The sequence below is a fragment of the Pelodiscus sinensis genome, unplaced genomic scaffold (assembly GCF_049634645.1).
Source record: "Pelodiscus sinensis isolate JC-2024 unplaced genomic scaffold, ASM4963464v1 ctg38, whole genome shotgun sequence".
NCBI classification, from domain to species: Eukaryota; Metazoa; Chordata; order Testudines; family Trionychidae; genus Pelodiscus; species Pelodiscus sinensis.
This window is the reverse complement of record NW_027465857.1, coordinates 3,165,246-3,175,978: the sequence shown is the minus strand read 5'-3', so window position 1 is coordinate 3,175,978 and position 10,733 is coordinate 3,165,246. Positions and strand designations below refer to the sequence as shown.

General features: G+C 54.9%; 1 long non-coding RNA gene across 1 annotated transcript; it reads right to left on the bottom strand.

Annotated features, from left to right (window-relative positions):
* Positions 1–383: 383 nt before the first annotated feature.
* LOC142823912 (uncharacterized) lies at positions 384–6,849 on the bottom strand. The gene is made up of 3 exons (XR_012898975.1): positions 4,968–6,849; positions 1,761–1,929; positions 384–1,565 (listed from the first exon to the last, which is right to left on the bottom strand). It is a non-coding gene; the product is annotated as an uncharacterized LOC142823912 (long non-coding RNA).
* Between the last annotated feature and the right edge of the window lie 3,884 nt (positions 6,850–10,733).

Genomic DNA, 10,733 nt, shown 5'->3' with positions numbered 1-10,733 from the left:
ATTGAATGCTGGGGCGCATTTAAGGGCAGCTGAAACCAGTTCTGGCAGGGCATCAGGTCACTAGTTGCTTTGTGTGGCTGCTGTCTGAGGCTGTCTGAGGCTTGTGCTTAAAGGGACCCCCCTGGACAGCCAGTTCTCAGCTTTTCTGCTTGCTTGCCTACCTCGCCGAGGGACAACAAAGCATTTTTCTCTGCGCCCGTCTGTGTCGGTGGTTCCCTTTGGGGCTGCCGCCGCAGGTGGCAACATGGAGCCAGAGCTCGCCCTGCACTTTCTGGTGCAGTTTGTGGACTTGCTGCTGCAAACCTGCCAGCAATGGCTGGTGGCTGCCTGGCACCACCTGGTGCACGTCAGCCCCCTGCCTCTCCATCCTCCTGCAGGCCGTGTGACACCACCGGGGACAGTTCACGGACATTCATGTGGGCTGGTCCGGCAAGGCACACGACGCCAGGGTGTACCAGAACTCCTCCGTGTGCCAGAGGCTGCAGGCCGGGACCTTCTTCCCCGACCGCCAAATCAGGGTCGGGGATGTGGACATGCCCGTGTGCCTGGTGGGGGATGTGGCCTACCCCGTACAGCCCTGGCTCATGAAGCCCTACATGGGCCACCTCAACCCATCCCGCCAAGCCTTCAATGCCAGGCTGACCAGGGCCCGCATCATCATTGAGGGGGCCTTCAGGCGACTGAAAGCCCAATGTAGATACCTCCTCACCCGTCTCGACCTCGCAGAGTACAATATCCCTCTCGTGGTGGCAGCATGTTGTATGCCGCACAATTTGTGCGAAAGGTAGGAGGAAGCTTTCCTGCCAGCCTGGATGGCTGAGGGTGACTGCATGGCTGGACACTATGCTCAGCCCCGCACCGCCGCCATCTGGGAAGCCCAGCGGGGGGCCGTCCGGATCCGGGAAGCCCTGCGGGAGAGCTTTCATGTGGAGGAGGAAGACTGAACTCTCCCTGCATGCCCCACTGGGGCCTTTTTCCGCCTTCCCCTCCCTAACCCCCCTTCCTAATGTCAAATAAAGACACCTTTTTTTGCCAACAAAATTCTTTTTATTTTACATAACTAGGGTGGGGGGAGGGAGGAATGAGGCTGGGAGAGGGGAGAGGGAAACCTGGGAGGAGGGAGCTGGAAGGGGAGGAAAGGGAGGAAGGGAAAGCTCAGGTTTGGGGGTCGGGCTGGCTCTCCCATCACGCAGCACTGTGGGTGCGGGGGTGTCGGGGGGGCAGGAGGGACGGGGGTGTGGAGGGAGGGGGAGAAGGGGCAGCAGGAGCAGGGGTGGGAGGAGGAGCGAGAGCTGGGGCAGCCGCAGGAGCCGGAGCAGGAGGAGGCAGGAACCTGTTGACCAGGGTCTGGAGGTGGCCTCTGAGGGCACGGCCCAGAGCCTCCAAGCTCTGCTGGTGCAGCCAAAGGTCCTCCTGGACCCAGTGGTCCTGGGTGCGGAGCTGGTGATCCAGGAACCGCAGGTGCTGCCGCTGGTACCCCTCCTCATTCCTGGCACGCCTGCTGGCCCGGGTGCGGGTGGCTGTTGCAGGCGGGGTGGTGCGCCCTGCAGTCCCATGTGCTGCGGCTGTGGTGAAACAAGAGCAGCGGTCAATTATCCCTGGGGACAAGGTGGGTGAAACCCAGCCCCCCTCTGCAAGGCTAGGGCCCCTGCATGACACCCAGCTGCTGCTCCATGGTGGGCAAGGCCCAGGTGGACGGTCCCTGGGTTCCCTCTCCCCCCAGCCCCCCGTACACATAAGGGGAGCATGATGGTACTCACATGTGGAGGCCTCCCCGGCCTTGGACGACACAGGCGTTGTGCTCTGTGGGGTGCTTCGGGGGTCCTGGGTCCTGGGCAGGCTTCCGGCAGGTTCCTGGCTCTCGGCGTCCTCCTGCTCCTCCTCCTCCATGTCCGGGACGGGTTCCTCTGCCCCGGGGTCGATCACCACCTTGGGGGCATGGACAGCGTGAGCCCCCAGGATACGGTCCAGGGCATCAAAGTGGGGGCAGGCCTCCGGGTCGACCCCTGGCTGGCAGGCCCGGGAATATGTCTACACTACAAAGTTAATTCGAACTAACGGAGCGCTTAGTTCGAACTAGGTAAACCTCATTCTACGAGGACTAAGCCTAGTTAGAACTTACTAGTTCGAATTAAGGGGTGTGTAGCCCCTTAATTCGAACTAGTGGGAGGCTAGCCCTCCCCAGCTTTCCCTGGTGGCCACTCTGGCCAACACCAGGGAAACTCTATTGCCCCCCTCCCGGCCCCGGCCCCGGCCCCCTTACAGGGGCGCGGGCTGGCTATGGTGCCTGTGCCAGGTGCAAGCCTGCCAGCACCCAGCTAGCAGACCCTGCACCTGGCACGGATCGAGCCAGCCACCCGATGCCCCCCCAGCCCTCCCACTCTTCCCGGGACCAGGCTGGCGGCTCCCGGGAGCTTGCCCAGGACCACAAGAGGCGGGCACCCGCCTGGTCTAGTGCAGACATCGTGGACCTCGTCCACGACCTCTGCACTAGGAACAGGAAAGTGGCTGTCTAGGGCAGGAGAGCTGCCAGCCTGGCCACCCAGGAGCAGGTGTGCATGAAAATCAAGGTGGTCCACTGAGACCCCCGACCCTGAGCCCTGAGCTTACAATGGCCATCCTGGGTCAGACCAAAGGTCCATCTAGCCCAGTAGCCTGTCTGCTGACAGCGGCCAACCCTAGGGACCATGGAGGGGATGGACCGATGACAGTGACCAAGCCATTTGTCTCGTGCCATCCCTCTCCAGCCTGCCACAAACTTTGGGCAGGGACACCACTCCTACCCCCTGGCTAATACCACTCCATGGACCCAACCTCCATGACTTTATCTAACTTCTCTTTAAACTCTGTTCTAGTTGTAGCCTTCACAGCCTCCTGCAGCAAGGAGTTCCACAGGTTGACACTTTGCTTTGTGAAGAACAACTTTCTGTTACTAGTTTGAAGCCTGCTACCCATTCCTTTCCTTTGGTGTCCTCTAGTCCTTCTATTATGGGAACTAATGAAGAACTTTTCTGGATGCACCCTCTCCACCCCACTCATGCTTTTATAAACCTCTATCATATCCCCCCTCCATCTCCTCTTTTCTAAGCTGAAAAGTCCCAGTCTCTTTAGCCTCTCTTCATATGGGACCTCTTCCAAACCTCTGATCATTTTAGTTGCCCTCCCCTCTCCCACCCTCTCTCTTCCCCTCTCCCACCTCCTTTTCCCAGTCTCCCCCAGTTTTGTTCAATAAAGAGAGATTCTATTTTTGAACACACGTGTCCTTTATTTTGTACATCAGGAAGGGGGGCTAGGGAGGGGTAAGTGGAAGGAGGTGAGGGAGAAATGGGGTACGAGCCCCTGATGGGGAGGACTGGGCTGGCTCTGCGGGCTTCTGGGGGTGGAAGCTCTCCTGCAGCCCCCCAATTGCCCCCTCTCCCCAGATGGCAGCCTGCGGAAAGTGCAGCCGGTCTGATGGCCGAGTGCTGTGATGTGCCCAGTGTGGGTACTCCGGGCACTCCAAGCCAGGACTGCTTTGCAAGCGGGGCACCCCTGAGAACTGTCTGTCCGGAGTGGGGGTCGGGTCCCTTTAAGCACAGCCCTTGGCTAGCCTGAGACAGCATCTCCACGCTCTAAGTCCTAATCTGATGCCCTGCCAGCACTGCTTCCGGCCATCCTTTACCCCGGTTCAGGGTCCACTCTGTGTGGACATGCTAGTTCGAATTAGCAAAACGCTAATTTGAACTAGTTTTTTTAGTCTCGATGCGTTAGTTCGAATTAGCGCTGTAGTGTAGACATATCCAGAGAATGCAGCTTGTTTTTCTCTTTTCTTTTTCAAGTTCTTTTGGGGAAAATGAGCTTGGGGTACCCCTGGGGGTGGGCTCAAGTGTCCACCCTGGCTGTGTTTTTTGGGGATCAAAGGCACTTGGTGGCAGCAAGTTCCCCAAAATTTGTGTATTAGGATTTTGGGGGGAAGTTTTTGTAACCAGTGCCTGTTGAGGCAAGGTTTTGGAGCGCTCTTGCGGCCCCCCAAGATCTGTATTCATAGTGCCGGAGTGGGGAACAGCCCTGACATGTGCTGGTCGATGATACAGGAGGTGTAATCATGGTGAACCCACTGTTTATATATTTCCTAAGAGAGCCCGTCGCCCAACTCCTTGTAATTTATGTTGTGTGAGTGAGAGAATCCTTGAGCAGCAGTGATGGATGAAGAAGATGTCTAGGTTTACTTGGTCCTTCCTCAGCACAGGGAGCTGGATTTGATCACCTCTCAAGGTCCCTTCCAGTCGTTGAAGGGCAACCTACCCTTGGAGGCCCCTCGAGCCTAATCTATTTTGATTGATTCAGAGAGGTAGCCAAGTTAGTTTGTAACAGGAAAAAATTAAAACACAACAAATAGTCTAGTAGCACATTGAAGACTAACAAAACATCGTAGATGGTATCATGAGCTTTCGTGGGCAAAACTCACTTCTTCAGATGAATGGAGTATTAAAAGTCCAGATCCAAGAAGAAATAAGGGGGGGGGGGGGAGAACAGAGAGAAAAGGGGAAAAAAAGGGACAGAGATTGTTCAAGTAGTTACAAGATGCTGATAAGAACAATTAGCACCTCCATTGTTTGTTTGGTTGGTTAAGTCATTAGGATGTGGAAGGCAGTGTGCGAGCCAGCTGATGTCTCTGTTCATTCCATTCGCATAAGAATTAAACTTGTAAATGAAGTTAAGTTCCAACCCTTCTGTTCTGTGGTTGGATTTATTTTAGATCCAAGGGAAACCGGGACACTCCAGGGATACTTAAACAACTGTATTAACTGCTTAAAGCTTGCAATAAATAAGAATGTGGTTAAAGTTTTGCAAGCCTTAAAAACAATCACTATACAATTTAATCCTTAAATAGTATAAATTCTAAAGCAATTAATACAGCACAAAGCAATGCAAAAGCAATTAATAGAAGATCTACTATATACAATAATAAAGCCTAGTTCACTTACACTTCACCCATATGCTACCTACAGTACTAGGCAGGAGGTCGTGGTTCATTTTCTTCCCACGCATTGAAACGCCATGCACTGGGGTCGCCGGTGCAAAGGGCCTATTTACTTCTAGTTACATCGAGCAGGACCTGTGGGTCAATCCTGCCCATTCCCTCCCATCGACTGTTCTTACTAAGCTCACTGTATAGCAAAGTGAGACTTGTCATTCTAATAATATTTACCAATGCTGTGTAGGATACGTAACATGCCCAGTGCCCTATTTGAGGTACATCCTGCCACTCAGGATGTTGCTGCTATGTGCGTAGTTGACAGTTGTATGGCTGCATCTGTAATTTTTGCTTATCAGAACAGAAGTACCAGTGCAAGGTTCCTTGTCGTGTGTTCTTGATGTGGGTTCGCTGTACCAGGCTTAATCTGCATTGTTATTAAAAACATTCCTTCCTCTCACAGCTCCTCCCTCTCAACCTTGCCTGCGTGCCTATGTGCACCAGACTTGAGACAGGTGTGAAAGTAGAAAGAATTATATTGTAATAATAGAAAAAGTTCAAGGAATACTGTTTGTCCTTGAACAGGAAAGAGAGGATTATGTTAATGTTGTTTGTAGGTATGCAGGATGGATCAGAGTGGAACCAGGTGTGTCTGGGAAAACAGGAAAGGAACATTAGGTGTTAGGCAGAAAGTAATTAAAATAACCAGGGAGAGATGGACAGGAGATTGCTGAGGCTTGATATGGAAATTAAGATACTTGACTAGTCTCATGCTAATCATGTGAGTTTTGCCTCCTTTTTCGATCATGTTAATTTTTCTTTCTTTTGTCTGTATAAATCAAGGGGTTTGAGCCTTATATGGTACTCACATTTTCTGGGTGTATTAGCAGAGCGGCTTTGCTAATAAACAGAGTGGTCTGACAAATGTGAGAGTCCTGAGTCTGACTTTGACACAGGCCTGGGTTTTGCTTTTAGGGATCCACACTGTGTACAAGGCAGGAAAGTGCTGTTTCTCTCCGGCAGCTGGCTGTGTGGCTGTGCTGCCCCCTCCTCCTGAGGCCCCCAGCCCCTGTAATGTTGTGCTGCTGCTGGCTGCGACCTGGGGAGGGGTTGCTTCCCACGGGTGAAGAGGAGAGCGGCCGGGGGATGGAGAGCCTGGGGGGGGGGGGGGCGTGCTCAGGTGGCCAATGGAACTGTGCTCCCCTCCTCACATTGAGGTGGAGTACGTGTGGGTCTCTGCCCACTTCTCTGGGCCAGCCAGCGCATGGCAAGTGGGGCACCTGAAGCTGTCCTCCACGGCCATGGAAGGGGCAAGTGTTGGGAATGGGGGTGAACTGCGCCAAATACACACCTGTGCTCACCGCTCTGTGCAGGATTCTCCAGCTGATGTCCCCGGTGGGCCATGGAATCAAGGTGGAATAGAGACTAGCTCACCAGGGCTCCCCACCCTCTATTGGTGGTAGGAGGTCCCGCAACTTAGTATCTGGGTGGGACACAAGGGTGCAGAAGCAGAGCATATGAAGCACGAGCAAGTACACATGGCTCTTGGGTGCGGTTTGGAAGAGTTACGAGGGGGAGGTGGTCAGGAAGGTACGCAGGGCCAGGGGATGATGGATAGATCAGGTAGTCCAGGGGTGAGGGGCAGGCGGGGTGCACCCTCTCGCAGGACCCTGTTTAGGTACACCTGAGCAGTGGGTGGAAAAGCATCCTTCACCTCCTGAAGTATGTGCCGGGGAGTAAGTAAGGTGGAGAGCCCCATGCGCTGGGCGAGCGCCCGAGGATCCACCCAGTCTCCCTGGTCATAGTCCAGGAGGTCTCTGATCCTTGTGACCTCTGCTCTGTGGTGGCGGTCCGGAGCAGGCCGCGGGTGCGGGAGCATGTCCCAGGCAGGGTGGTGCGTCCTGCACGAGCAGCTGGTGCAGCTGTAGAGAAAGAAGAGAAGTGGTCAGTTCTCCCTGGGGATGCAGTGGATGATGCCCAGCCCCCCCGCGACGTGAGGACGACCGTACCCTGCACTGTCAGAGCTGATGTGCTTGCACAGAGACCATGGTCAGGATGTCTGGCTCTCCCCAGGACTGGGAGCTGCCCCAAGACCGCACCCATGCCCCTGTGCCGTGTATAGTGTGGCCGGGGCGGGGGGAGATGTCCCCTGCCTCTGTGTAGAGGGGGCGTGTGAAGGGAGAGCGTCCTGCTGGGTCCTGCACCAGGGTCAGGTCTCTTCACACATGCATGTGCCTATTGGGTCAGGGCCCCTTGGTGTCATGCAGCTGGAGCCATCCAGGTTCCCCCTGGTGGCCACTCTAGGCCAAACCAGGAAAACTCCTCTCCTCTCCCCCAGCCCCAGGGCCCTTAAAGGGGTAGACTGGCCAGACGGCACTTTCCAGAGCCAGCCCTCCCAGCAGTCTCTGCCCCTGACCTAGTGGCCCCAGGATGAGCCAGGGAGCCAGTGCCAGCGAGCCATCCCCCACCCAGTCCCCCAGCACCCAGGGGCCAGCCAGGGGCCATAGACGGTGCGGAGGTCATGGACCTCATTGAGGTTTGGGGGCAGGCCCCCAATGTCCATGATCTACGCACTAGGAAGTGGAACGCGGCCATCTACGGCCACATAGCTGCCACCATGGCCTGAAAGGGATACGGGTGCACCCAGGAGCAGGTGCACCTGAAAGTTAAGCAGCTGCGGCAGGCGTACGCCATGGCCACCAGGGGCAGCGCTGCAGCAGGGGCTGCCACCTGCCACTACTTCCCCACCCTCGACCAACTCCTGGGGGTGGGGCGGTCTACACCAGCCTGGGAGGCAGCGAGCCAGGACCGGAGGGCCCTGACCTGGGCACACCAGAGGGGCCACCGTCAGCTGTTCCGGTACCGGAGTCGGCAGGGTCATCCAGGGAGGCCATACCGGGTAAGTGCCAGCACTGTCCCCTGCCCAGGGGGGAGGCAAAGAGGGAGACCAGGGACCACGCATGTGGGCCATGCCTCCCACAGATCACGCAGCCACCTGTGCACGTGCAAGCATGTGCCATGCCACACTTGTGCAGGTGGCTCCACCTGCGTGACACCAAGGGGCCCTGGCCCAATAAGCACACGTGTGTGTGAAGAGACCTGACATGCTCCTGACCCCGGGGCAGGACCCAGCAGGACGCTCTCCCTTCACACGCCCCCTCTACAGAGAGGCAGGGGACATCTCCCCCCGCCCCGGCCACACTATAGACGGCACAGGGACATGGGTGCGGTCTTGGGGAAGCTCCCAGTCCCGGGGAGAGCCAGACATCCTGACCATGGCCTCTGTGCAAGCACAGCGGCTCTGACGGTGCAGGGTACGGTCGCCCTCACGTTGCCGGGGGGGGGGGGGGGCGGCTAGGCATCATCCACTGTGTCCCCAGGGAGAACTGACCACTTCTCTTCTTTCTCTACAGCTGCACCAGCTGCTCGTGCAGGGCGCACCACCCCACCCGGGACATGCTCTCATACCCACAGCCCCCTCCGGCCCACCACCATGCAGCAGGAGTACCGGGACCAGCACCTGGAGGCACGGCACGGTGGATACACCGTTGGGAACGATCAAATCGCCCACAGCACCGCAGCATCGAGGCCTGGATGCGGGAAGACCTGCAGCTCTGCCGGGAGCAGCTAACTGAAGACTGTGCTGGGAGGCGGTTGGCCTGGCAAGACCCCCCACCCCTGAGGTTCCCCTCCCGCTTCTTCCCCTTGCTTTCCCCTTCCAGATCCCTCCGCCCAGTTTTCCCCCTCCCCTCTCCCACCCTCTCTCCTGCCCCCTTTCCCCCATCGCCCCACACTTTCATTCCCCCTCCCCAGTTGTATTGAATAAAAAGAGTTATTTTTGAAAATGTGTCTTTTATTTGACATCAGGAAGGGGGGGGGGGGCTAGCGAAGGGTAAGTGGAAGGACGAGAGGGAGGAATGGGGCACAAGCCTCCAGTGGGGCAGACCAGGAAGACTGTTAGCTCTCCTCAGGGTGGAAGCTCTCCCTCAGGGGCCCCTGGATCCTGACATCCCCTCGATCGTCCTCCCTGCTGGCAGCCTGCAGCCAGTGCAGCCAGGCTGCTGGCAACGTGTCCACAATACGCAGCAGAGTCCAATGGGGTAGGACTGGTTGCATGTTGGAGAGTGCCGTGGTGTTCCGAGTGAGGGCAAGCAGAGCACTCCGAGACACAAATGCTTTGCTGTCCCTCATTGAGTTAGAGAAGCAAGCGGGGAACTTTGAGAACTGTCTGTCCGGGGTGGGGGTCGGGTCCCTTTAAGCACAGCCCTCAGCTAGCCTGAGGCAGCAGCTCCACGCTCTAAGTCCTAACCTGATGCCCTGCCAGCACTGGTTCCGGCCAGCCTTAACTTCGGTCCAGGGTCCACTCAATGTGGCCATGCTATTTCGAATTCGCAAAATGCTAATTCGAATTAGGTTTTTAGGTGTAGAGGCACTAATTCGAATTATCTTATTTCGAATTAACTAATTCGAATTAAGTTAGTTCGAATTACTGCTGTAGTGTAGACATACCCAGGTTTACCTAATTCGAAATAAGGGCTCCACTATTTCGAATTAATTTTGAAATAGCGGTTTGTATGTGTAGACACTATTAAAGTTAATTCAAAATAAACGGCTGTTATTTCAAATTAACTTTGTAGTGTAGACATGTCATAAGAGAGCAGTATGATTGCTTGGAGGTGACCAGATTGGCTTACCGGGGACATCCAGGGTGAGATAAAACACAAAAAGGAAGCTTACAAGAAGTGGAAACTTGGACAGATGACTAGGGAGGAGTATAAATATATTGCTCGACAATGCAGGGGAGTGATCAGGAAGGCGAAAGCACAATTGGAATTGCAGCTAGCAAGGCACGTGAAGGGTAACAAGAAAGGTTTCCACAGGCATGTTAGCAAGAAGAAGGTGATCAGAGAGGTTGTGAGGGCCTTTACTGGATGAGGGAGGTAACCTAGTGACAGATGATGTGGGGAAAGCTGAAGTACTCAATGCTTTCTTTGCCTCTGTCTTCACAGACAAGATCAACTCCCAGACAAATGCACTAGGCAACGCAGCATGGGAAGGAGGTGGACAGCCCTTGGTGGAGAAAGAACAAGTTAGGAACTATTTAGAAAAGCTAAACATACACAAATCCATGGGCCTGGATTTAATGCATCCGAGGGTGCTGAGGGAGTTGGCAAATGTCACTGGGGAGCCTTTGGCCATTATCTTTGAAAAGTCGTGGCGATCGGGAGAGATCCCGGATGACTGGAAAAAGGCAAATGTAGTGCCCATCTTTAAAAAGGGGAAGAAGGACGATCCAGGGAATTACAGACCAGTCAGCCTTACCTCAGTCCCTGGAAAAATCATGGAGGGGATCCTTAAGGAATCCATCTTGAAGCACTTGAATGAGAGGAAAGTGATCAGGAATAGTCAATATGAATTCACAAAGGGCAAGTCATGCCTGACCAATCTGATTAGCTTCTATGATGAGGTAACTGGCTCTGTGGATATGGGAAAAAAAAAAATCAGTGGATGTGATATACCTCGACTTTGGCAAAGCTTTTTATACAATCTCCCACAATATTCTTGCCAGCAAGTTAAGGGAGTATGGATTGGATAAATGGACTGTAAGATGGATAGAAAGCTGGCTAGACTGTCGGGCCCAACAGGTAGTGATCAACGACTCGATGTCAGGTTGGCGGTCGGTTTCTAGTGAAGTGCCCCAAGGATCTGTTCTTGGACCGGTTTTGTTCAACATCTTTATTAATGACCTGGATGAGGGGATGGACTGCACCCTCAG